The sequence below is a fragment of the Spermophilus citellus genome, assembly GCF_964194105.1.
Source record: "Spermophilus citellus genome assembly, chromosome: 2".
Classification (NCBI taxonomy): Eukaryota; Metazoa; Chordata; class Mammalia; order Rodentia; family Sciuridae; genus Spermophilus; species Spermophilus citellus.
In genome coordinates this window covers 245,052,968-245,076,754 of record NC_138183.1, presented here as the reverse complement: position 1 = coordinate 245,076,754, position 23,787 = coordinate 245,052,968, and the positions used below count along the sequence as shown (strand labels likewise).

Sequence of the window (23,787 nt, the reverse complement as noted above, 5' to 3'; positions counted from 1 at the left end):
TATATAAGAATAAGCACTGAGGGGCTGGGATTGTGGCTCAGTGGTAGAGTACGCATCTAGCATGCACGAGGCACTGGGTTCGATCCTCAGCACCACATAAATGTAAAATAAAGATATTATGTCCACCTAAAACTAAAAAATAAATATAAAAAAGAATAATCACTGAGAGTTGATGCAGCAATAAAGATTTATCCAGAAAAGCTAAAGCCTACCAATCAGTGACATTAGTACTCCTCCTCCTCTTTTAACTCTAAATATCTGTACCACATTTATAATTTTATCTGAGAAAGGGAATTTTTATGGTATAATCTGTTAATTGAGCTAGATGCCAAGGGCAGAGACTCAGAACGACCTAGAAATTATGAGACTGGGTAAGCATGAGGGAAAGAGTGAGGTTGGCTAATTACCTAGACCTCCCTAAGGAAAAATCTTCTCACTTGCACTTAGGGTACTGGAAGGGGCCTGAGGCCTCAGGAGATATCAAAAACTCACACATCAAATGCAAACAACATAAATCTGCCATCCTTTCTCTGAAAAGGATATAAAAATTGCAAATAATCAAAGATATTAAAGATAAAAAAGATAAAAAGATATTAAAAGATAAAAAGATATTCAACATCATCAGCTATTATGGAAACCCAAATTTAAAAATCACAGTGAATTATCACTATACACCTATTAGCATATCTAAAATAAAAAATAGTAACAGTCCCAAAAGCTGGTAAGGCTGCAGAGAAACATTACTACTTATATTTTGCTAGTGGAAATATAAAATGAAAACTGAAAAACAGTTTCACAATTTGCTTTAAAAACTAAACATACAACTACCATATAACCTAGGAAATAAGTTAATGGACAATTTATCCCAGGAAAATAAAAATTTATATTCACACAAACTGTATGAAAAAGTTTTCAACAGTTGGTCAAAAACTAGAAACAATCTAGATGTTTTTTTAAAGAGAGAGAGAGAGAGAGAGAGAATTTTTTAATATTTATTTTTTAGTTTTCGGCAGACACAACATCTTTGTTTGTGTGTGGTGCTGAGGATCGAACCCAGACCGCACGCACGCCAGGCGAGCGCACTACTGCTTGAGCCACATCCTCAGCCCTAGAGTTTTTAATAGGCAAATGGTTAAATAAACTGTGGTTCACCCATGCCATGGAATAATAGTTTGCAATAAAAATGAATAAACTATGAATACATGCAAAATAAATAGATGAATCTCCATGAGTGGAAAATGCCACACCCTCAAACAAAAATAAGAGAATAAAAAAGAACAAAGATGATCACAAAAGGTTATATGCCATATGACACATTTATAAAACACCTGGAAATGACAAAAATCATAGAAGTGGAGAACAGATTTGTGGTGTTTAAAAATTAAGAACCGGAATTAGAGCAGTGTCCTCATATGATTGTTCTAAGAGGACAGTGGCAGTGACTCTACAAGTATCTTTATTGTGATAGAAATGATCTGGCTATAATCATACCCCAATGTTATACAGTATTAGAGTTCTGCAAATGTTATTAGTGAGAGAAATGGAGTAATAGTATATTGATCTCTCTCTACTACTTCCTATAACTGCATGTGAATATACAATTCTATAAAAAATAAAAAGCTTTTGGAAAACTTTGAGTTTCAGTTACTTTTTGTCAATCTCAGTATGAAGCAAGTCATCTGCTAACACCAAATACAGATGAAAATGAAAGAAAGAAAAGTTTTTGTTTTAAGAGGACCCCAAACTGGAATGGTCAAATTAGCAAACTAAACCAGTGGGTCAGTTTTAAGATCAGTCCACCCTGCGATCCCACAATTCCATTCCTAGGTATGCAAAAACATACCTACATCCACATCAATATGTACAACTATAATGTGCAAATAAAAAATATGGGGAAAAAACCATCTACATACAAACATTACTTGTAATAACAATGGAAAAATTCTTTCAATATGAGAATAGAAACATTTTGTAATACATTCATTCAATGGAATAACCAAGTAGTAATTAAAATAACCAATGTTTCCAGTATAAATCTCTAAATAATGTTAAAAAAATAAAATCATAAAATTAAACAAATAAAACTTTAGATGTCCACAAAACATATTTATGGATTCATAGATTTGAAGCAAAATTATAAAGTCCACAGAAAAATGAGTAATTATCAAGTTTACATACAGGCATAGAGGAAAGACCACAGGATCAGGGATATTCACAGGGTCTCTACTTGAGCTTTTATCAGAAAATAAAATTTAAGTAAATGTAGCAAATCATTATGGATTTAATAAAACTGGATAGTGGGCCAATGGTTACTTACAGTTGTCTCTTTCAAATGGTCTCTAATAAAGGAAAGCAAAATGTAATAAATACTCCAAAATCCATACAACTGTCCACACAGCAAGTCTGGACCATGTTATTGAAGGTAACTTGACAAGAATATATAGCCTTTCATTGCCATTGTGAAATTTCAGAATCAGAAATGTCAGAACCCCAAGTTCATACCTGGGGTGGCAAACCATGCATGTTCACCCAAGATAGAAGACTTGCTAAAAGAAGGACATATTGAGAAACAGTAGGTTAGTCACCTGAGGAGGAGCCCTCCAACATGACAGATCTATGAAGGATAAGGAAGGTAGAGACTGTGGTAAGGCTCCCTGCCTGAATGTCACACCCTACAGAATCCTGAGTCCTAGCACAGCTGTGGAAGATGCCACCGATTTCTATCCTCAAGAATATGATGTGGTTTGCAAAGTGTCAAAAGAGAAGGGAAGTCGGGTGTGGTGGTTCATGCCTGTAATCCCAACCGCTCGGGAGGCTGAGGAAGGAGGATTTCTAGTTCAAAGCCAGCTTCAGCAACTTAGCGCCCTGGGCAACTCAATCAGAACCTGTCTCTAAATAAAACACAAAATAGGGCTAGAGATGTGGCTCAGTAGTTGAGTGCCCCTGAGTTCAATCCTCTGCCCCCCACACCACATACAAAAAAAAAAAAAAAAAAAGAAAGTGAGAGAGAAGGGGAATTAGAGAAAGACTGAAGTTCCCAAGTTAGGACACATCCTTTAGACTCAAGAAGACAAACATGACATCCCAAGATCATTCATCCAAGAAGTATCTCCGTCATTACATCCTTAGTTGTTACTAAGATTTATCCAGACCAAAACTGTAAAGAATCTACAGGCCACATCTTACAGTGCTTGTTAACAAATTCCAGTTCCCCAGGTCACATGTGATACCTGACCAGTCCCCAGCACAAATCCACATCCAGGAAAGGAGGAGAAAGAGAACCCCTAACGCCAGAAAAGTCTTCATTTTCGCAGACTGAAATCCAGATCCCACTGAGGAAACAGGAAATTGGGAGCAGTGAGCAACCTTAAATGCCAAAACAGCAGAGGCCACATCAGGAGTAAGTAATTGACTACCACTTTAGACAGCACACACATGCCTCAAATATACCATCAAGTCACCGGTTCTAGAGTTAAGCAACTGTATGTTATCTTCATACAACAAGAAAAGCAGAAACTTACATAAATTAGAAGACTAGATAAATGCATTTAACCATCCAGTCTGTTCTAAACATTTTGAAAGAGTTCATTTTTTAAACTTTAACATTTTTATTCAATTATCAAAGAATGAGAGCAAAGTTGAAGCAAAATGTACTATTTGAGCTTTCCCATAGACAAGCCTAAGAAACCCCCCCCCCTGAAACACACACAACTTATAATAATGTGTGATGTAAACGAGGTAGGTCTTTGAGAGGTGATTCAAAGATTAATAGAAATCTCTACACCTGCTTTTGAGTCTGTATCATCAAAAATAGAGTTATTTTATGCACTAATGTATCTTTATTAAAACTCCCTATCATCCTAAAATGTCTATCTCCATATCTAAGAAGAAATAACTGTGAAAGATCTTAATTGTCCTGTGGACCTGAAATAAGGGATATGAAAGACTGATTTCACCTCTTCCACCAAGCAACTTCTACACCATGGCTCCCAAACTTAACAGATATCAAAATCACCTGGAGGGTTTATTAAAATACAGAGGGCCCCAATCAGTTTTCTGATTGGGGCAGGACTTGAGAATTTACATTTCTAACAAATTCCCAGATGATGTTGATATTACTGGTCTAGGGGCCGTGTTTGAGAACCGCTGTGTACAGGGTTTTGCCTTCAGAGAGCATGCTGTGCTGATGCCCATTAGCAGCATTTGCTTATCAAACTTCAAGAAGCATCCACACCACCTGAGGATCTTGTTACAGTGCAGATTCTAATTCAGAAAGTTGGGGTGGGGGCTAAAATTCTGCATTTGTAATAAACTCCCAGGTGATACTGGTGATAATGTGCAGACTACATTTGGAATAGCAAGGTCTGAATATACCTCATGCACACTTAGATTCCTTTCTTCAAAACAGAAGATGCCACTTTACAATGAGAAATTCAAACTCTACTATGACAAGGAGCTTAAATAAATATTTGGTTTAAATGTATTCTGCTTTTTTTTTCTCAAAGTCAGCAGTTACTAGAGTTAAGCAACTGTATATAATGTCAATACAACAAGAAAAGCAGAAACTTACATAAATTAGAAGACTAGATAAATTCATTTAACCATCCTTGGTATTACTTGAATTTTATCATTACATGTACAGTCTGTTCTAAACATTTTAAAAGACTTCTTCAAAGCCAGGGACCATTCCTTGGGTTTTCACATCTCCAGAGCTTGGCAGACCTGGTGCTCAATCAGAGATGGTAGGAAACTGAAATGGAGCAAATTATATTCCATGCATGTATGATTATGTCAAAATGAATCCCAATATTATGTATAAGTATAATGTACCAATGAAACATTTTTTAAATCCTTGAAAAGAAGAGATGAAGGGTGGGGAACAAAAAGAGAAAAGAAATGTAATTAATTAGCATTTTTTTGATTTAACAATTTACCAAATGTTTATGTTCCACACAAACATATCTTCACTTTCATAATTATAACTTTTAAATTTTACGCGTATTAGGATAAAAGGTGAATTAAAACAGCATTTCAGAAATATTGCTGTCCAGAATGGACAATGCTAAAGAACAGTCCAAATGAAGGTCAGAGCCTTGTGCATAGTGATGTACCCTGAGGCTGAGCACAGGTCAAGGTCTTCAACTTTCAGTAACTGTTTCTTAACATCCTGTATCTGCCAATCTACAAAACTACTACTATTGTCATGTTTTTAATAAACTGGTAAGAAAAAGGTGATTTCTATCTTAAAATTACATGGATTTGTGAGATTTGGTTAGCAGTACTTTTAGGATGAGGATAGAGGTGTCGATAAAGTGATTGCCTATGGCTTCGCTTTGGAATCTCACCAGACTTCAACTTCTAGTTGCTCCATAGTCTCACCAGCATCTGCTATTTTAACTTTTTCCATTCTACTGGGTGTATAGTGACCTCTCAGTGTGCTTTAAGTTTTCCTAATAACTAATGGTCTTGAACAATTTTTCAAGTGCTTCTTTGCCATGTGTATTCATATCTTTTTTGAAGAGTGTCTGTTCACCCATTTTGCTCATTTGTTATTTAGCTATTTTTTTTCTTATTGAGTTGTACCTACTATTTTTGTTTTGTATAAAAAGGTCTTTTTAGAAGAGTCTTGGTTCATTGTCATGAGTAAAGATTCAAATTTAGAATCTTTCTGATTATGTTCTCATAGGTAGACTCAAGCCTTTTTTGGCAAGAATATATCATAGCCATGTTGTATCTTTGTAGTAAAGTTTAAAATCTCATAATTTTGAGAACATATTTTTTCATTATCTTTTATCTGTGATAAGATGCAAATATATTATTCCCAGTCGGTCATTTATCTTTCAATTTTTCCACCAGAGTTTGTTTAATTATGTTTTCAAATTTTATTTGGTCAGATTTCTACTTACTGCTTCTGGAGTTGAGTATAATTAGAATAGACTCCCTTGCACCAGTTAATAAAGTAATTAATACAAGCAAGCTAAACACACACTGAAGTGAGACCAGCGCACAACCAGAAATTCACTATTTGCTCCTATCCAACAGATCCCCAGACACCTAACCGAGTCATACTAACTCTCAGCTAAGTGGCTAGTAACAGTAAAACCCATCAGCTCTATCCTGTTAATACTTGTATTAAAATAGGGGAAAAAAGAAAAGAATACTCTTGCTGGCTAAGGTGCCTGTCTAAGGTGCCTAATGGTCTCACCCACAAGGCTTTCTCCCTGGTAGAGGAAACAGGACACCTTGGTTTTACTCTCTCTTTGGACCAGAGCCCAGCCAGCCCTCCCTCTCAGTGTCTTAAATATAGTAATTTTTCTGCATCCTCACCTTCCTGCCTTGGGTTTAGAGAGTTCTATTTCTATTTGGCCAGATCTTTTTTTTAACAAAAAGAATTGTTTTAGTTTGGAAGATTCACAATACAGTTATAGCAGAGAACATCATTCCATAGTGCTCTTAATAGTATGGTTAGTTTTTTTTTTTTTTAAAGCATCCCTTAATGAAAAGAATTGTTACTGGCTCACTTATTAGTTACATCAAAATAGTTACATCAAAATCAAAATAATTATTTATGCTGTAAAAACTTAGTACCATTTGAAAACATTAAATGCATACTTTGAAAAAAGTACAATATTTTTATATTATTCTTTAAATAATCACTATTGCTAATGGAATGCATATGCCTGTTCAACACTGCAGTTTCTCAAATCTTTGAACCAGATTGGACTGTGCTGTCTCGTGTCTTATTCCAAGTTGATTTTGCCACAGTGGTTGATTTTGCTCTGCATCTCAGCAGCCACTGACTCTCCAGCTGCACAAAGGCACACACTAATAGGAAGGAAAGGTACACCAGGACAGGGCTATCTCTAGCTCACTGTTCGCACAGTGACTGACAGTTGTGGAGTATCACTTTTCCCTGGAAATGTTAACATTCCCTAAGGTACCCCCGCAAGATCACTGTAGTCCCTCTGGCCTTCTCAGCACACAGTGGAGGAACTGTGGAGTTCAGGAGACAATGTGTGTGTTTGAAGAAAAATCGACATGTTAGTAACTCCTTTAATGCGACAGCAAATTCTCCCACACACTTTTTTAGTAAATGAATGAAAATAATAAAATAATGTTTTATATCTCTTCTCACTAATTCAATGAATTTAGTTCTTCAATATATCTACTGAGCACTTAATATGCCAGGGGCATATTTCAGAGAAATAAAAATTTGTTTTTACATGTAAACATGTACAGGAATATTTTAAACAGTCTTATTCATAATAGCAAAATACTACAAACAATTGAGATATCCTTCAATGAGTGAATGGTTAAATAAACTGCAGTAATTTATACCATGGAATATTACTCAGCAATAAAAGGAACAAATTGTTGATTCACTGGAACTCAAGGGAAGAATCACTAGAGAAGTATACTGAGTATGAAAGTCGATCCCAAAAGGTAACAAACTGAAAGATTCCGTTTATACAACACTCATGAAATGACCAAGTGGAAACCAAGAGCTGCTAGGGGCTAAAAAAGAGGTGGGGACAGGAGGGAAGTGGATATAGCTCCAAAAGGGCAATATTAGGCAAATGTGATGAAGGAAATGATTGATTGTATCAATATCAATATTTTGATTGTAATATAGTGATATAGTTTTGCAAGATGTTACTTGGGGAAAATTGGGCAAAAAGTACATGGTTTCTCTGTATTATTTTTTATAACTTCATATGAATCTATAAATTTCTCAAAATAAATTTTGTAACGTTAACAAAAAACTTCTATAAAAACCAGCTATTATTTTAAGAAATTAAGTCAGAAGAGATCTTTTTCAATGACAAGAAAATCAGAACCATAAAAGAAAAAGAAAATAATCTACTAAGTAATCAATTAAGCAGAAATTATAGGTGAGCAACTAAATCAGAAAAACTTGAAATGAATAATAAAAGGATAAAATTGCTTTTATAAAACTGCTCTTACAAATTGCTTAGATCAAACAAATAATCCTACTAAAAAAAATGAGCAAAGTCATTTGCATAAATATGTGCAATTCACATAAGATTAATGAATTAGTAGCTTCTCTCTTCCATTAATATTTGCAAACTTAAACAAAAAGGGATCACTTACATTCATTTGGACGTCAAAATTTAAGAGATTTGTTACATTCAATGATGACAGTTTCCTTAGAAAGTATGCAATATTATTTACTCCTATGAGAAAGTAAATTAACACATCTTGATGGAAAAATTTATCAATACATTTATACTTTATTGCAATTCCTCATCCAATATTTTATCCTCTAGAAATATTGTCATGAGATTGCAATGATTTATCTTAAATTAATTACAGCACTCGGTAATTATATAATATTGGCAAAGAAGATTCAACTCAAAAATTCATCATTTGATATGAATATACCAAAAGTGTGGTTATATCCATAAAATGCACTAATGTTCAGCAATTAAAAATAATAAAGTACACTGATACATCTTCAGTGCCTGTGTATGTGTGTGTATACAGTGTACACATACATGCACTGGAAAACTTCAGAAAAAAAAAAAGCCACAACAGCTATCACTTAGAAATGTGTTAGAACTTTAATTTTACATTTTTAACACTTCTGTATTGCTTGCATTTTACTTCATTTATTTTCTTCAAGTCACCTGGTTAATAGGACTCTGCCTCCACTTCTAACTCAATATACTTAAAACCTAGTTTCTGGGTTTGCTGCACCCAATGTAACTCTTTGGTTTCTAAAATTAGTGACATTTTCAGATCTACCTGTCTAATGCTTCTCAAACTATCTCTGAAATAGAAAGAAAATGAACAACATCACATACAGGGTTGTAACTGGAAGATGCAAGCTTAAAATAGAGTTTTATCCTAAGTTTTCAAAAGAATTTTCACCAGTTTTTTATTTGCAATTTGTGCTGTGTGTTGTGTTACTGGGGATCAAACTCACGACTTCACACAGCTAGGCAAGCACTCTACGACTGAGTTTCATCCCAAGCCCTGTTTGCATTTTAAATGACATTTTAAATTATTTTCCAGATAAGTCATCAAATACTTAATAGACTTTCTAGGAAATTTTGCCACCTCCATCTTTTATCTTTGATTGTATTATTGCAGAGTACTAACATATTCTTGAGCTTGTCCAAACCCTAATATTGAAAAAGCAACACTACTGGAGAAACTTAAATTTTCATGGCATCAACTTGAGCAAAATCTAAGCTTTTCGTTGATCATGGGGATTTTTAAACACTTTAGATTAAACGTACTATCCAGGAGGCACACATTGCTCACCCAGGAGCACCTGTCCACACCAGTCAGTTCCTGGTATACCACAGTATTTCTTTGGGGATATGGAAAATGTGGTTAGAAAAGAGATCAAAGTGTTAACCACATGACCTCTGGGAAAGACATTAAGAAGTCTGAAGAGAATGGAACTTGTTAAGGTTGATTTTTGCAAAAGGTAGAAATGGTCCAAGTGAGGCTGCCTGTCCCTGTTGGCAACTCCTTCCCAGGCTGATAGTGTTGGATCAGGTCTCTTGCAGCTCCTGATAGCACCCAAGTTGTTAGTTAAGCAATTAATATAAGTATATGTATCACAAACGGGGGGTGGAGGGATGGCACTATCAGTGGATCATGAAATGACACCATCATATCAGAGCTTTGAAGAATCCCTAAATCAGCTAATAGAATTTCAAAAAATGGCCAGCAAATGACCTCCATTCAAGCACTTCAAAGGTCCCCCAAAAGACAATTCTGTGGGCACTCCATAATGCATTATAGTTTTCTATGCCCAAATAATAAAGACAGGGTCAGGAGCTGGAGATGATGACAATATGGTAAAGGTTTTCTTTTTCCTCCCTAAATTGGGTGAATTGGACACATCTGAGTGTGCCCTCCCATATAAAAACACCTCAGGCTTCCCAGCTCCTCTCCCTCGCTGTTTCCTGAGAGGATCTTACCCTGAGATCCAGCATGATGAAGGCCTTACTCGTGCTGGAAGGACTGTTGCTGCCACTTTTTTCCTGGATGTGGATGTGTGCTGGGCAGAACAAAGGTACAGGGGGACATTGACTCCTGGTGTTTTCAAGGGGGAGTTTCTCAATGGCTATGAGTCACAGGGCTTTTGATTGCCAGCACTGAATTGTCCAATGCTAACAATTAAGAACTAAATAATTCTCATTAGTCCATGCTTTGGTCTCCCCTGGGGTCCAGATAATCCTGGTGGGTGAGTGAGGGAGAGCTGCACTCAGGTTGCCATGAGTTTCTCCTCTTTTCCTCCCTACCACTTCTTCCTCCTTGGGACCTACTGGAATTTCCCACTAGATCATCCTTGGACCATCTGCTTTTCCATATGACTCTTCCCATTCCTGGTAACTCATTGTTCTTTCGCTACTTCACACCTGAGTTACTCAACCATGCACTCCTAACTGGCCTCCCTTATGTAAGTGCCCCACCTCCCCGCTACCCACAGAACATCATTGTGTAAATTTTTAAACAGACCCCCTCTTAAACACTCCAGGGCTTCCCTGCAGCCAACTAGGTATAGAGTAGCATCCTATAAAGTCTGACCTAAAGCTACCCTCAAATCCCAGATGTCTGATGGCTTCCCAAAGAGTCACAGAAGGGACTTTTAAGATGCTTGCTTCTCCACTGACATTGTACAGCCTCTCCCCTGCTCCTAGTAAAAATGTGTTGCAGGGCTGGGGATGTGTCTCAAGCGGTAGCGTGCTCGCCTGGCATGCGTGCGGCCTGGGTTCGATCCTCAGCACCACATACAAAGATGTTGTGTCCGCCGAGAACTAAAAAATAAATATTAAAAAAATTCTCTCTCTCTCTCTCTCTCTCTCTCTCTCTCTCTCTCTCTCTCTTTAAAAAAAATTCTCTAAAACATCTCACACCATTCAGAATGGAGATTTGCTCAACTTGAAAGAGATAGGGGTTAATTTATATGTCCTGCAGATGTATAAACTGCTCTAACTACTTAGACGGAAAATGACGAGAGATGAGTATATGAAATAAATAGAATTGATGTAGTTCTTTGGGGAGAGATTCCCTGGATTTCTAGGTGGGATAACATTGTCTTTACTTAGGGGAAGACTTGGGTGTTGGGGAACTAGAAACACTAATTTTTGCCTTAAGCTAAAAGGGGTTGTGTGTGCACACAATACCTGTGTTTCCAAGATAAATGGAATACAACCAGATTGGGGGAAAGAAGGAATGTGAGCAGACTAACAGGGTGGACAGGACCTTGGAAGGCTGTGAGATGGTAAGGGGGGAGGATATGAGAGGACCCCTTTTTTTGTACAAATGGTTCTCTAAATTAGTCTTGCAGATCCTTAGGGCAGAGTGCTGTCAGTGGTTATTAGAGAGCTGGAGAAAAATGTAGAAGTGATGTGAGAGCTAGGAATGGAGTATTTGGTTTGTGACTGAAACACTAGGACTCAGAAGTGAGGAGAGTAGAGAGGGAAATCAAAGGTGACACAGTGAACAGCACAGGGTCTGCCCGTCTCGTCTGTCTCTGCCCTCCAGCTCACTATCCCAAGTTTGAGGGCCTGCGTTTGCTTCTGATGCAGGGGGCTGACTGGGCAGAGCCTTGTAACTCTTGGTAAGGACTTTGGTCTTTTCTTAAAAAGGAAATCCTAATCAGGAGAGTCCCTATATTTAGGTTAAGACATCAACTACCCTATCAACTACCCTGCGGTAGTAATGGCATTTCAAAGCCTTGCCTGATGTCCTCCCCCAACCTGCCACTCTCAATCACAAAACCACTTCAGCTAGATGGAGGATTGTGGAAGGCAGAATTCGAAACAGGTGATCCTTGTAAACACGTTGCCTGATGTGGCCCAGCCCAGCCTGACTCTGCTGACCAGTTTTAATTTGCACATCTGAAACCACTTGAGTTCCTCTTTTCCTTTTCTACAAAAGGCAAAGAATGCTTATTCAATTTTCCAAGGATATAAAGAAATTCAAATTTAAAATAATGATGGAAATGTGAAGTTCCAAGAAAAGAAAATATGCGGATGTTTTGTAAATATAAACAACTCTCAATTCTTATGAAATGGAATTTTGAAAGTTGAGTTTCCCTCCCCCCGACGGAGAGAGATACTTGTGGAAAAAGAGGCATATGAGACTGCTGGAACTTACCGTCAAATTTCCGTTAAGCTTTAAAGCTGACAATGAGTAGCTTTAGTACAGTTTTTTTTTTTTATTTTATTGTTGGTTGTTCAAAACATTACATAGTTCTTAATATACCATATTTCACAGATTGATTCAAGTGGGTTATGAACTCCCATTTTTACCCCGTATACAGATTGCTGTGTCACATCAGTTACATTTCCATTGATTTACAAATCGCCTTTCTAGTGACTGATGTATTAAGGCAATATCACAACAGACACTTCAGAAATACAGAAGATAATCAGAAATTACTTTGAATCCTTATACTCCAATAAAATAGAAGATAGTGAAGGCATCGATAAATTTCTTAAGTCATATGATCTGCCCAGATTGAGTCAGGAAGATATAGACAACCTAAACAGACCAATAACAATAGAGGAAATAGAAGAAACCATCAAAAGACTACCAACTAAGAAAAGCCCAGGACCGGATGGGTATACAGCAGAATTTTACAAAACCTTTAAAGAGGAACTAACACCAATACTTTTCAAGTTATTTCAGGAAATAGAAAAAGAGGGAGAACTTCCAAATACATTCTACGAGGCCAACATCACCCTGATTCCTAAACCAGACAAAGACACTTCAAAGAAAGAAAACTACAGACCAATATCTCTAATGAACCTAGATGCAAAAATCTTCAATAAAATTCTGGCGAATCGGATTCAAAAACATATCAAAAAAAATTTTAGTACAGTTTTTACACACTGTTTACCCTAAATACTGGATCTTGCCCTGGTGAAATCAGGCAGCTTTATTTGGGTTCTTTTGTATTTTTTTTCATTTTATAGTAAGTTTATTAATTGAATCAACACATCTACTAGGGATTTAAATATCAGATATTTTCTCAAATAATTCCACTTATTGATAATTAAGCACACAGACACAATTCAAAGAATAAATTCAGCAGTTTCAATGATATATTTTGTTTATAGTCATAAAAGAGCAAAATCTTTAAAGATAATTAATATTTCCTGGAGTATTCTCCCACAGAAATCAAATCAGTGTTAGATCTGATTTAACACCCAATGTGTGCGTGCTGTTAGGAAGTACTTCTCCCAAAATGTGTGCCCTCCCTCCCCGGGACGTGTTGACAGTTATGAATACAACTTAATCAATTCTTTATGCTCATAGTCCTAATTCCATCATAATATTTCAGGTTCCTCACAAGGTCTGTGTTTTATTCAGCTTTTTTTGCTACTGTGACCAAAAGACCCGACAACATTTTAGAGGAGGAAAAGTTTATTTGAGGTTCATGGTTTCAGAGTTCTTGGTCCACAGATAACCAACTACATTGTTCTGAGGCCAAGTGAGGAAAGGTGAAGGAAAGCAGCTCAGGACATGGCAAACAGAACAGAAAGAGACTAAGTTCAGCTCACCAGGGATGAAATATATACCCCCAAAGCACACCCCCGGTGGCCTGCCTCCTCCAGGCACACTCTATATGCCTACATACCACCCAATTAACCCATTCAAGTGGATTAATCCATTCAAGTGGAATGAGCTTTGGGGGGATACCTCATATCTAAACCATGACAATAATCTTGAACAAGATCTTTCCCCCCTTTTCCACAAGGAAAATCCATGTTACCCATCTGCTCTGTCCTATTATCAGTATTTATTTAGCACAGGTAGTAAGTAAGTAGAAAGTATCATCAGAATTCTAGATTTCCATTTAATATTTCCTTCCTCATCCATTTACCAACCACATGTCTGACTTGTTGGCAGAAAAAAACAGCAGTAAATAGTCACTACATGTATAGCTCTTGAACCCCAGTTAGGGAGAAAAACCCTATAAATAAGTAGTATGATTCCAGATTATAATGAGGGCTTTTTTGTTTTATTTTTATTTTTTTGTTTTAATTACTTATACATAATAGTACAATGATCTTGACATATCATACATTTGAATCAAATGGGAGAAAATTTCTCATTATTCTGAGTGTACAGGTTGCAGAATCACATTGATCATGGGTCACGTATATACATACAGAAATACTAGTGTCTATTTTATTATGCTGCCCTTCCTTTCCCCCCTTCTCCTCCCCTCCCATCACTTCTCTCTATCCAATCTAATGTGACACACTTCTCCCCCCCCCCCACATCATCATACATGGAAGCTGTATACGATGAGGGTCTCCTTCCATCTTCCGTGCAACTCCCCTTCTCCCTCCCTTTCCCTCCCACTTCTCTTCCCTATTTAGTGGTATTCTTCTTCTCATGCTCTTCCTCCCTACCCCATTTTGAGTCACCCCCCTTATATCAGAGAAGACAGTCGGCTTTCAGAGAAATGAATAGGGTGAGGTGAGATAGGAATAACTGAAAGAGAAAAGCCACTTGAATAGGACCCTCAGCATGAGGTCTGCTGAGAAAGTGACATTGAACTGGGACATGGAAGAAGAGTTAGCAAGTCAGAATCCCAGAGGGAAAAACCCTCTATGTGCAAGGAGCTGTGAAGAGGGTGTCAACCTCACTGAGCCAAAAGGAGGTCGGTATGGCTAAGGTGCCTTCAAAAAGGCCTTGTTTCCTGCTCCCTGGGGCATTTTGGTAATGTATACCACTTTGCTTTGAACAAAATTGGAAGGAAAGAGGGTATGCCACATAACCTAAAATGCAAGGGACAATCCCCAAAGCAAAGAATTCTCTGGTGTCCAAGATAAATTTCAAATATTTCACCATTCATTTATATATATAAAATCTGTTAAAACAATCTGAACCTAGAACCCATCCTTCATTTATATAGAACCAGGTTCTCCCCCAGATTTACTGAGCTAAACAACCATGTATATTATATATATATGTAATAAATATGAATGATGTATATATGTTTATATATTAAAGGACTACAATGTGGTTTCTTTATTAGTGTATCAGTTATACATAATATCAGGATTCATATTGCTGTAATCATATAAGCAAGAAATATAATTTGTTCCACTTCAGTGCCCAGTACTTCCCCTTTCCCTTCCCTCTCTCCTCTTCCTCTTCCCTTAATTCTACTGGTCTTCCTTCCATTTATTTATGGTTTTTTGAAATTACTGCATTATGGATATACATAAAGGTGAAATTCACTGTAGTATATTCGATAGAAGGATACATTGTAAAATGATTACCGCTATTGACATAATTAACGTATCTATCACCTCAGTTTCTTTGTGATGGGAATACTTGAGACCTACTCTTGGAAACCTCAAGTGTACCAGGTGCTCTTAATTATAGTCACCATGCTGCACGTGGAGCTCCAGAACTAATTCATTTTGCAAAGATGACAAAGAGACTCTTGTACAATTTGTACATGTAACCCAAGGGAAGTTTGCACATCTTTGTTCTTGGAGCTTTACTAAGTTGTTTATCTTCCTGGAAAAATCTCACTACTGAATGGAAAGCCACTCTGGTGCTTGAAATCTGTTGGTATTAGCCTTAGTCTTGATCAAGGTAAATATTATGTACATGTTAGAGTATTCAACAGGTCTACCTGACTATCTTTTTATTGATATACATATTGTTTTAGTACATTTTTTCATTTTATAGTGCAATGAATAAATTATAATTTTTTAAAGTGTAAATAGGTTATCTCTAAATTTTTAGGAATAAGAAAGTAGGCATTAAAATTGCTTATTGTTAAAATTGGGTCAAATGATTGAAACTCACTGGACTACAACTTAGCAAATCAAGCAAAGTTAATTGGAGATTCAGTGACCAGGTCAATATTGACCACTAGGATCTCAGATTTTATACTAATCACAATAGGAAGCAGTTAGAAAGCTGTATGCATCCTGGTGAAATGATCTTATCTGCATCCATCCATCTTTGCAGCTGACCTAGAAAAAGAAGGAAACTGGAGACAGGGTGCTCCTTCACAAGGCTGTGAGGGTAGTCCAGGGGAGATGCAGTGGCAGATTGGGCCAGAGTGTTGACCATGGAGAAGTGAATACATGTGATATAAATTTCGAAGGTCAAAATGAAAAGGTTGGGAGATAGGATGTAGGTATGAAGATAAAGGAAGATAGATTCTAAGGTGTTCTGGCTTGGATGTTGGGTGGATTGTGGCACTATTGGCTGAGATGGGGAGAAAATAAATAGAAAACAGGGTAAAATCCTGAGTTCCATATTGAACAAGAACATAATGAGAGAATATTTCAAATATCCTTTTGGAGAGATGACCCTAAAACTCAGAGGAGTTTAAGCCAGGTGTAAATTGAACATTCTGATCTTCCAGTGTAATGGTATATAAAAAGCAACAAGCCAGGCTTGACTCAGTTCCAGATCTTTACTTCCTTAGCCCTAAAAGACTTGCTTCTTTCCTTCCACATGTACTACACTGTGCTACTATGTGACACATGACCAAAGCTGAAAACCTAAAACAATCTGAACCTAGAACTCGTCCTTCATTTATATTGAACCAGGTTTTGCCCTAGATTTACTAAGCTAAATAACCATAATAACCCCCCCCACACACACACACACACATTTAAGGACTACAATATGGTTTGTTAGTGCATTAGTTATACATAATATCAGGATTATCTAAGGGCTCAAGTTTTACAGGAACACTAGGTATTGGGGAACTAGGAACCCAGTATGAGCACCCTAATGAAGATATAGACCTTTTCTCTTCTACCAAAGGCAGCTATATATGGTGTTTCTCAGAAAAGAATTCTGGTACTGGTACTTTTACAAAAGAAGGGAATCTTTGGGTGGTTTTGTTTGTTTCCTAGCAGTACTTGGTATTTAATACAGCAGTAGTTGGTGTTTATTAAACTTGGTGTTTAATAAAATGCTAGACAAGCATTTTACCACTACCAAAGCCTCAGGCCCCTTTGTATTTTATTTTGAGACAGGGTCTTGATAAGTTACCCCAGATGGCCTCAGACTTGCCATCCTCCTGCCTCAGCTCCCCAGTAGCTGGGATTACAGGCATGCACCACCATGCCCAACTGGGAATCATTTTTTACACAAATCTCTAAGCTTCATTTCCTTTAATTAAAGATGGTTTTCCTTCATGCGACCTAATACTGCTCAGATTTCTTTGCTTGTCCACTGAAGCAGAATTGCTAATTTTTGTCTTCTCTTGGCAGTACTGGTGGAATGCAGCCATCTTAATTTCCGTGTAGTAGTTAACAGAGCACTATTTTATGAAGATGAATTGATAGGCCCTGATGAATTATTTCTTGGGACTGGCTGTGTGGCAATTTATGTGCGACCAAATGAACTTGAATTTAACTATCCTGTCAGCTTCTGTGGAATCGTACCACAGGTAAGAGCAGCAATCATTGTGCCCAGTGTCATCTGTAAAGTGGTAGGAAGTGTTGCTTTGTCTTTGCTCTAGGTGCCAGAGTGCAGGTGGAAGGCAAGAATAAGAAGAACCTTTTCCTCAATTCATTCATTCATCAGAGTCTAGTATGTGTAGGACACCAAGTATGAGTAGTAAACTCCAGGACCTCTCTCTCAAGAAGCTCACAGTCTGTTGGGTAGTACAACTCCACGCATAGCATAATGTAGTATCCAGCATTGCCACACCTTCCTAATCCCCATAATCCTTGATATTGGCGCCGTCCCAATTTATTTATATAAAAGAATCAAGGTATAAAGGCCAGAAATGTGACAAAACTTGTGAAGTTGGGATATAGCAGAGCCAGGAATAGAAACCAGGTTTGCTGATGCCTATTCGAATGCACATTTTTCTTTGTTTTCAATTATGACTCTGGGATAAGCAGAACAGAATGCATAATATGATAAAAAGAAATTTCCAGGGGTATTCAGAGGAAAGAGTGACGTGGGACAGTCATGAACTCAAAACAGACTTTTCTTGTTCTTCTCTGATTAAAAAATATTGAAAAATATATTCAAAGTATCCCAATGTCCGAGAAGGGAATGTATGAGAAGGTTTAGATATAGGTGGTTTCTGCCAGGCCAAAAGCAAGTACAATATGTAAATTTAGTCTGTCTTAATGGTTCCTGCTTTAAACATGAGGCTAAGTGTGCTGTGCCAAGAACCTAACCTTATCATTACAGAGAAAAGATAACTTGGACATACTGACATGATGTTCTATCAAAGGATCTTCTTAACAGACCCATAGTATCATGGTCTGAGAACAAAGTGTGTTTGTCTAGAACATACTATTATACCTGCCCTGCATGCATCACAGCAGGGAGCTAGTGACTCAGGCTCTGTTACACCTGCCGAGAAGAAATCCAAAGGCATCTTGAGATGCTCTAAATTATTAAAAGTAGCTCTCACAGTAGAGTCTTTGGCACATTTAAGAAATCTGGACTGAAGTAACCCCCTGAGTAGAGGTTGCCTGGGCTAGCATGTTAGGAAAAGCTAAAAGTTTAGATTGTAAGAAAAGAAAACGGAAGGCATGTTTCCTGTATTACAGGAACTTCATCAGTTTGTAAAACAGGAGTCTGAAATGACCAGCACTTTGGTTCTTGAAACATCTCTGAATCGTGTGCAGTTACTTGAGCTAGTAGGTCAGGATCCCATCCTGAGACAAGTGAAAGAGAAAAATCTAGTCACAATATTTTCTAACAAATGAGATGTGGCAATCAGGGGACAGTGACATATACCAAATGGGTGATATTGGCCAAAAGACAACATGGCACAGTATCAGTGTTCCAGACAGGCCTTAGAGAGATGGTATATCAGTACATGCAAAAGGGGTCTTGAATTGATGTAAAAGGGAATGTAGACTACGGTGAATTATGTGGATAAAAATAATGTGAGGCAACAAGCAACAATAGTCAGAGCTGATAACATTATTTCTGAGGGGCCCGACAAAAGAAAAGGCATAGAATGCATGACTCTTCTTTGGCATTGTTTGGTACAGTCCCATTTCTGAGTCATGTATAGTCTTTATAATTTCTAAGGAGAAGATTTAAAATGCTCTTTTATATAAATAATATTTTTCCTAACTGTCACTGCCTCCTCCCTTTTTGTGGTATAAACCTCAGTAGCTCCTGTCAAAAAAAAATATTATATATTATTTATTTTATATATATATATATATTCTGGAGTCAAATTTAGCTGCCACAACTGGAGAGGAAAGGAGTGTACTGGCATCTGGAGAATAGAGGCCAGAGATGCTGCCAGGTACCCTGTAGGCACAGGACAGCCCCCACAACAAAGTATTACCTGGCCTAAAGTACCAGGAGTCTCGGGGTTGAGAAACCCACCTTTTCTCCTGGCCCCTTGTTCTCACTTCCACTCCACTCAGAAGTTTAGAATCATTGCAGTTGAAATGACCTAACCTCTAACAACCAGGAGCATCCAGGAGAGTGCTCTTCTTTCTTTCTTTCTTTCTTTCTTTCTTTCTTTCTTTCTTTCTTTTTCTTTCTTTCTTTATTTCTTTCTTTAACTTTTTGGCCCTTTTTAGTTACACATAACAACAGGATTTGTTTTCACATAATCATAAAAAGCATGGAATATAATTTGCTCTAATTCAGTCCCCAGTACTTCCCTTTCCCTCTCCTCCTACCTCCCCCTGTTCCCTTACCTCTACTCTACTGATCTCTCTTGCTGTCTACTTATTTTTTTAATTATTTTTAGATGGACACAATACCTTTATCTTATTTATTTTTATGGGGTGCTGAGGATTAAACCCAGTGCCTCACATGTGCTAGGCAAGTATTCTACCATTGAGCTACAACCCTAGCCCAAGTTTTTTTTTTTAAATTGGTGTCTTGTAGATGTGCACAATTGTATATTCATATATATATACATGGGAAAGTTAGGTCAGAAACATTCCACTGTCTTTCCTAATCTCATCCCTCCTCTCTTCCCTTCATTCTCCTTTGTCTAATCTACTGATCTTTCTTTGATTCTTTAATTCCCTACCCCTTATTTTGGGTTGGCTTCTGCATATCAGAAAAAAACATTCAACCTTTGACTTTTGGGGACTGGCTTATTTCATTTAGCATGATAATCTCCATTTCTACCCATTTAGCAGCAAATGCCATAATTTCATTCTTCTTTGAGGCTGAGTACTACTCCATTGTGTACATACATCACATTTTCTTTATCCATTTATCTGTTGCTTTGGCTATCCTGGATCTGACATTTTTCCAAATAAACTTCATAACTGCTTTTTCTATTTCTGTGGGAAAACATTGTTGGAATTTTGATGGAAATTGCAATGAATCTGTATAGCACTTTTGGTAGTATGACCATTTTGACAGAATTAATTCTGCCTATGCAAGAACATGGGATATCTTTCCAACTTTTAGGTTCTTCAATTTCTTTCTTTAGTGTTCTGTATTTTTTTTTTTTGCTGTAGAAGCCCTTCATCTTTTTTGTTAAATTAAATTGATTCCTGTGTATTTTTAGGCTATTATGAATGGAATAGTTTTCCTAATTTCCTTTTAAGCAGACTCATAATTGGAATATAAGAATGTAATTGACTTATTTGTCTCTTGTCTTACCTCTTGAATAGCTGAATGAGACAAAGCATTTAGACCCCAGGAAGCATATGATCATTCATCTAACAGGATATTATGCAGCTAATCAATTTATACTATGCTTTAATGACACTGAAACCTCTCTATTAAAGTCAAAATATTAGAAAACATACATACATAATATATAATATGACTTCAACTACATAAAGAATTGAGACCCTGTAGGAAATCCATACAAATAGTTATAAAAAATGAACTCAGGATGATAGGAATGTAGGAATTGTATCTCATCTGCTGACCACCAAACATATTTCAAATGCTCCTAATGGGGGTATATATTTTATATACCTCAATTGGTAGCCTAAATACATCATTTTAAATTAGCTCTCCTCCTTTTGGTCTAATGTTCTAGAGGTAAAAATCAAAAGGAGAAAATATATTTTAATCCAGAGATACCAGCTAAAATATTCTTAGAATTCCACCACAGTTTCTTTGTCCTTTGAGTCCTCCTTACAGAAAGATTTTTATCCTAAGGACCTGTGGAAAATTTTTCTTTCCCAGAATTTTGATTAAAGAAGACCAATAGAAAATCTTCAGGGTCAACTGACACTCATTTGCCAATTCCATTTAAAAATCCTATACCATGGGTTTCTGCTTTATTTTGTGACTAAGCTAAGTGCTTCCCCTTTGCCAGAGAAAAATTTAATCACCTTACTTGGGCTAATACTCTGATCTCTTGAGATAAGTGGCCATCTTTTATTTTAATAAAATACACTGTTGTGACAAATTAGCTTGCATTATCAAAGATCTCTTTTCCCACCAGATTTTCTACGATGGTTCCGTCTTTCATTCCTGGCTCACCTATAAACCAAGGAATCAAGTGATTTCTACTGAACTTCATTTGCAGTGTTTAGTTCCCAGGTCAGTCCAAAATATCACTGGCTCCTTGCCTGAATACCAGTAGCTTTTTGCTGAAATGTATTCTCACTTATCCAGAGTCCTTGAAAATCCTAACTGGTTTGTCTATCTGCTGGGCTTCACAGAATGGCCTATTTAATCTCTACAGCAGTTCACTTCAAAGGCCAAAACTGCAAAATTACAAAGCTAGAAGTGGGCCTTGCCTCTTCATTGTAGACCCTTTTTTCTATCTACTCTTCTACAGATAGGAGGACACACTGCTAAACCTCAAACATTACACCAACATCTGACACACAGTATCTACAGGTTTCCTAAGTATACAGATTGGCTTTGATCTTCTCCACAATGCAAGAGGCTATAGGTTGTGCAGAAGAGTTGGAATTTGAGAAATTAAATAACAATCTGTTTCTAAATTTTAGATCAAAACAGTAATAAGCTATAGAAGATACAGCTCAATTTGAATAAAATCAATTAGCAAATGAGTCTTTTGGCCACAGCCAAAAGTCCACCTATAAACCCACCCAGAAATGAATTTGCTGGCCCTGGAATAAAGAGTTGTACAGTTCCAGGACCCGCCTTGAATACAAAAAGCCCACCTAGTAAGCTGACCTCCTGGCCTCAGAGGCCAGGATGTGGCTCCCTGAAGACAGCCTAGCTCCAAAAAGCCAGGAACTAAAAGTGATCAGTTCTTCCAAATTCACCTTCAGCTAATGCTTTCCTGTTCTGAAATAATTGAGGAAGAAGGCCTACAAGAGATAGAATTGTTCCTCCCATAAAGGAGAACAAAAATAAACCTTTTTTCTCTTAAAACTTAAAAAATTATAAAGGAAAAAAAAATAGTATGCAATACTCCATTTTACAAAAGAAGGAAAATTCTATGGTTTAAGCACTAAGTGTATAATCTCTTATAAGCAAAATGAAATCAAATAAGGAAAAAAGACTAGAAAGTTTAAGCTAAGATTCTGCTGGACATCAGTTTTTGAGCAAAAATGCTGTTTGACACTCGCTAATAACAATAACCTTATTTATTAGAGCCTCACTATGTTCCAGCCACATGTTTCCAAGAACTTCAAGCATCTTAATCCTCAGTATCAACTATATGCATGAATCATTAGTATTGTCCTTGCTGAGTAATTTAGAAACTTGCACTCGGACACATCAAATGATTTTCCAACTTCACACAGCTAGAAAATCCCAGAGTTGACTCCATGCTAAATGACCTGAATCCAGTGGTTTACATCATTATCTACCACTCTAAACCTACTAGACCCTCACCCACAGCCATTCTTTGATATAAAATTCATCAGCCTTACGAGTTCTTAGTACCTAATAAATGAGCTCTAAGAGATTCTAGGAATATCTCTCCCTAGACTAGTTACTATTTTAAGCAAAAAAAAAAAATTACTTCAAAACATTGTGAATGTTTTCTTTAAATATTTTTTCCTTAATTTAACAGACAACAGTTTTTCCATAATTCAGTATCCTACAATGGAGGGCTTGATGAGGGGCAGAGCGTATTGGACAAGAATAACACAGTTATGTGATATTTTAAAACAATGAAAAGTTACAACTTTTTAATTGTTAAATATACTAAGCTATTAAATCAAGGATATTGAACCATTAAGCTTTTGAATCATAATAAAATACCTGAGCCAAAATTCAGTCCCAGGGATGATGACTCTTATGGCTTTTTGTTTTCTTTTGTATTGCTTTTTGTTTTCTTTCTCTGTCTTGCTTTTTAATTCCTCTTTCTTTTTTCCTTTGAAAGTTCCCGTGCCCCACTTGATGTCAACGAGATGAACCAGTTGCCCTCGAGTCTCGAGGTGTCCCCTCCTCTTCAACAGTGGTACTTGGTACAGTACAGATTCTGTTCATCCTGTGGCTGCATCCACTTGAGAGATAACTGGGTAAGGATACAAGGCCCAACCAGAAAAATATTATTCAGGGCAAGTAAAAACAGCCAAGGCACACCCCCCCCACACACACACGCACACACACATACACACTGAAGACAGAATGGCACACAGATCAGTAGTGGAGGTAAATGTGGAGCTCTCTTGTACCTTGTTCACACCAGGCTTAGTGTTAATTCAAGGAAGACCCTACACTTACCCATCCTAGAGTTCTCTCCTTATCCTGGGATTTTTCCCCCTAGGCAGTAAGAATTATTCCACTTTACAAAATTCAGAACTGAATACGTCCCTCCAACACCAACGATTGTGAAGGAAGGAGGAGTCGATCAACTCTGGAATGGCCAGTTTGGAACATTTTCTTCCTTTCTTTCACAAGAAATTCAATGTC

General features: G+C 37.0%; 1 pseudogene across 1 annotated transcript; it reads left to right on the top strand.

Moving 5' to 3' along the window:
* Positions 1-18,533: 18,533 nt before the first annotated feature.
* Positions 18,534-18,966, top strand: LOC308641473 (single-stranded DNA-binding protein, mitochondrial-like; annotated as a pseudogene). The gene has a single exon. The product of its transcript is annotated as a single-stranded DNA-binding protein, mitochondrial-like (transcript).
* Positions 18,967-23,787: the final 4,821 nt, after the last annotated feature.